The sequence below is a fragment of the Marmota monax genome, unplaced genomic scaffold (genome assembly GCF_021218885.2).
Source record: "Marmota monax isolate L192 unplaced genomic scaffold, Marmota_monax_Labrador192_F-V1.1 WCK01_AAM20220418_F8-fsc00012, whole genome shotgun sequence".
Taxonomy (NCBI): domain Eukaryota; kingdom Metazoa; phylum Chordata; class Mammalia; order Rodentia; family Sciuridae; genus Marmota; species Marmota monax.
In genome coordinates this window covers 18,612,814-18,617,250 of record NW_026695227.1, presented here as the reverse complement: position 1 = coordinate 18,617,250, position 4,437 = coordinate 18,612,814, and the positions used below count along the sequence as shown (strand labels likewise).

The 4,437-nt window shown below is 46.8% G+C and overlaps 1 pseudogene; it reads left to right on the top strand.

Annotated features, from left to right (window-relative positions):
* The first annotated feature begins 249 nt into the window (after positions 1–249).
* LOC124087414 (growth arrest-specific protein 7-like) lies at positions 250–1,389 on the top strand (annotated as a pseudogene).
* The last annotated feature ends 3,048 nt before the right edge of the window (positions 1,390–4,437 follow it).

Here is a 4,437-nt window from a genome sequence, read left to right as displayed (position 1 = left end):
TAGTTTCTGGAAACCTTCAGGGACACTTCAAATCTACGGAGTAGAAACTATCCTGCCTCAGATCCACACGGCTAGATGGGAAGACACACAAACAAAATGAAAAAACAAGGGAATAAAGTGCTCCAAACAAACCAAGCTGCTCCCATAAGAGAATCCATCGAAGAAATGTCAGAGAAGGAGTTCAGGATGTATTTAGTAAAACTGTTCTACGACTTAAAGAATTATCGAAGAGAGCAGGCACAGGAGTTATGCAGTAAAATAACAGATTCGCTTCAGGAGATGAAAGATCACTTCTGTAAAGATATATTAGAGGTCCTGAAAAGAAATGAAGAAGAAATCCTTGAAGTGAAGGAATCACTAAACCAACTTAAAAGTTCAATGGAAAGTATCACCCACAGACAAGACCATTTGGAAGACAGAACCTCAGGCAATGAAGACAAAATATATAATCTTGAAAATAAAGTTGACCCCACAGAGAAGATGATAAATTGCGTGACATTCCCTCACCCAGACACCATGCCTGAACAACAACTGCTAAAGCCAACCGAGTGGAGCTACTGTGACTACTTCTGGGCTGATAAGAAGGATCCCCAAGGCAATGGCACGGTGGCTGGGTTCGAACTGCTGCTCCAAAAGCAACTGAAAGGCAAACAAATGCAGAAAGAAATGTCTGAATTCATCCTAGAGAGGATAAAGATTGAAGAAGAATATGCAAAGAACTTGGCTAAGCTCTCTCAGAACTCCTTGGCTGCACAGGAGGAAGGCTCCTTGGGAGAAGCCTGAGCCCAGGTGAAGAAGAGTCTGGTAGATGAAGCAGAAGTTCATCTCAAGTTCTCAGCCAAGCTTCACAGCGAGGTAGAGAAGCCCCTAATGAACTTTCGTGAGAACTTCAAGAAAGACATGAAAAAGTGTGACCACCATATCGCTGACCTCCTCAAGCAGCTCGCCAGCCGCTAAGCGTCGGTGGAGAAGGCCCGGAAAGCCCTCACTGAGTGGCAGAAAGACCTGGAGATGAAGACCCAGCAGCTGGAGATCAAGCTGAGCAACAAGACAGAGGAGGACATCAAGAAGGCACGGAGAAAGTCCACACAGTCTGGTGACGACCTCATGCGCTGTGTGGACCTCTACAACCAGGCCCAGTCCAAGTGGTTTGAAGAGATGGTGACCACCACTTTGGAGCTGGAGCGGCTGGAGGTGGAGAGGGTGGAGATGATCCGGCAACATCTGTGTCAGCACACACAGCTGTGGCATGAGACAGACATGTTCAACCAAAGCACAGTCAAGCCTGTGGACCAACTGCTTCGAAAAGTGGACCCGGCCAAAGACAGAGAGCTACAGGTCAGAGAGCACAAAACGGGCAACATTTGCCCTGTGGACATGGAGATCTAGACATGCCTGTGCGGGCCCCCGGGGGTCCTGCCCAGGAGAGGGGCTGGTGGCTCCCGCTGGGTGACGCTGCCCTCCCACCCACTCTCCTGTCCACTGAGGAGAGAGGAGAGAGCGGCAATTCCAGAAGGGTGATCTGGATGGCCCAGCTGGGGAATCCCAAATATTCCCAGGCCAAGAAGACAGACCTGCAACCCCGCCCTTGTCTCCAAGACTGAAGCCCCCCCAAAACCCGTGCCGTGCTTGTTGCTCTAAGAACAAACTGAGGCTGGAACTTTGTGGTCCCTGCTGAGTTCCATAAGGGTGGCCGTCACACACTTGTGCCCTTGGGTACCCCAAAGCCCATCCTCCAGCTGGTCCCTTTATCTCCAGGGCTTTGAAAGATCAGGGAAGGGCTGTCTCTGCCTCCAAGCCAATGTCAGGATCAGAATCATGGATAGAAGGCGCCATCAGCTCAGCCTGCACCTAGAATCCTTTACGGCTCTCTATTTTTCTCATTGCGTTCTGGGAGCCCAAATCTGGCTCTTTTTGGCCACTTTTCATCCCCCTGGGTCTTGGGAAGGCCTGTTTTCTGTCTTCCTTGACCAACCCTGCCCAGAGAGGTCAGGATGGAACTACCTCATTTGGCAAATTAGCCCCACGGTTCCTATCAGACCAGGCATCATCTCTGAAGTCTCTGGAAATCCGGATCCCTCCATTCCTCAGCTGCTTTCTCAAGGCACTCCCCACCCCCACCCTGCCACCCCTGCCCAGTCTCACTAGAGGGAGCTTTCCAAAGTTCTCTGCCAGGGAAACCTCCTTTAGCTGTGTGCATGTCCAAAAGCTTTGAGAGATGGAGATGAGCCAGAAACCACATGGGGTCTGTCTCCCATGGTGTCCTGTCCAACACTGGGCTACCCTGACCCCCGCTTTCCCAGGCTGCCCACCAAGGGCTTAATAGGGCTAGGTCAGTCCCACATGGGAGACAGGTTAGGGCAAGTCTTTGTCAACTCCATCTGCTTATGCATGATAGGGTTTGGACTGCTGTCCCTTGTATGGGCATTGCAGACTCTCTCTTGTTGCTATCCAGGCGTGTCCTGCCACCTGGGCCTCCAGCTCCTCTGAACTTTCCAGAGCCCTGCACCAAGCCCTCGCTTGGTGCCAGCACCTCCTTTCCCTCTGTCCATCTTCCCTGGAGAGGCCTGAGCCAAGTGTGACTCGGGAAGCTTCAGCAATACCCCTGGGTTCAGCTCACCACTTTATTTCTCGACTACAGCAAACACCATCTCCCCCATCTTAGCCTAGAGAACCAGCCTGAGGGGGCTGAGAGAAAAAATTGACACAGTGAGCAAGGAACAGTTTCTAGCCAGAAACCCCTGCCCTGAGAGCCCATCTTTCTTCATCTTTCCCATTGATGGCTTTTGGCTTGACCCTTCCATCTCCCATGGGGGCAGAATTCTTCAAGAACAATTCACTGATCTTTCCCTCCGTTTTACATGCAAATAATGGATGTTAATCTTGAATCTTTCAGCATCTCTTCCATTGAATTAGAATGGCTTTCTCATAGTTTATTTTAGAAAGATGTTCAATATACTAAAGCAAACCAGAAAAAAAAAAAAAGAACTTGTTTTAAAAATTATTCTTTCCTGGGCTGGGGATGTGGCTCAAGCGGTAGCGCATTTGCCTGGCCGAAAACTAAAAAAATAAATATTAAAAATTCTCTCTCTCTCTCTCTTTTTTTTTTTTTAATTTTTAATATTTATTTATTTTTAGTTAAAGGCGGACATAACATCTTTGTTTGTATGTGGTGCTGAGGATCGAACCCGGGCAGCACACATGCCAGGCGAGCGCGCTACCGCTTGAGCCACATCCCCAGCCCCTCTCTCTCTCTCTTTAAATAAAAAAAAAAAAAAAAGAACTTGTGATCCTTGTGCCTCAGCTTCCTCAGTCACTTGGATTACAGAAATGTGCCACCACACCTGGCAGATGATGTCCTGATGTCATTGTTGTTGTTGTTGTTGTGTGTGTGGTGCTGGGGATTGAACCCAGGGCTTCCCACATGCTAGGCAAGCTCTCTACAAATGAGCTATATCCCCAGCTCCCAGGTGGTGTCTTTCTATATTGTACAGACTGGTCTTGAATTCCTGAGCTCAGGTAATCCTCCGGTTTGAGCTTCCCAGGAAGCTGGGACTACAGGCATATGCCATCACACTCAGCAAAAAGCTTATTAATATTGAAAGACTTTACTGAAAAAATAACATAATAAATAAACTGCTGAAACATAATATATATATAAATATATATATTATACATTTTATATAAATATATACATATATATATATATATATATATATATATATATATATATATATATATATCTTTACACGATATATAATAAAACCACTAAAGGACTGGGGAATGAGTTCACTGGTAGGACACTTGCTTAGCATGAGCAAGATTCTGGATGTTTTTGATTCCCAGAACCACCAAAAACATCCATCAAATCCTGAAACTAGAATGTCTGCTTCTCTCCAGAGTCACTCAGTCTATTTTTTCCACTTGTTTCATGTACAACTAACCTGCAATTGGGTGGCCTGGAGACTTTGCACGACTCAGATGAAAGCCTGGGTTCAAGTGGCAAGTGTATCAAGTGGCCAGCAGAATAACATCCCAAACTTGTCATGCCATCATCTGAGACCTGAATGAGTTCATTGCCCCCAGCCACCAGTGTTGGATCACACTTTATTTAGAAGCAAGCACTCTGCCTCTGCCTGCAGTCCTCTAAGAAGGTGGCATTAGGTAATGTCTGGCAGGGATCGGCAATAGGGAGACAGATGATCTCTCACATTTAATGAGAGCCCTATTTCCAGCACAAGTGTCCATGAGATCTGCTGCCAGGAGATCACAGCAGAAGCTATAAGGTCAACTCCAAGCCTACCAGCCCATACCAGTTGACTTTAATAAAACTATTTATAACCACACTTTGTTAAAGTATGTTCTTTTTAAAGGGACAAGGATAAGGTATGGCTGTCCAAAGTAAACTCCCAGGACCTAGAGATGTAAGGGATCATG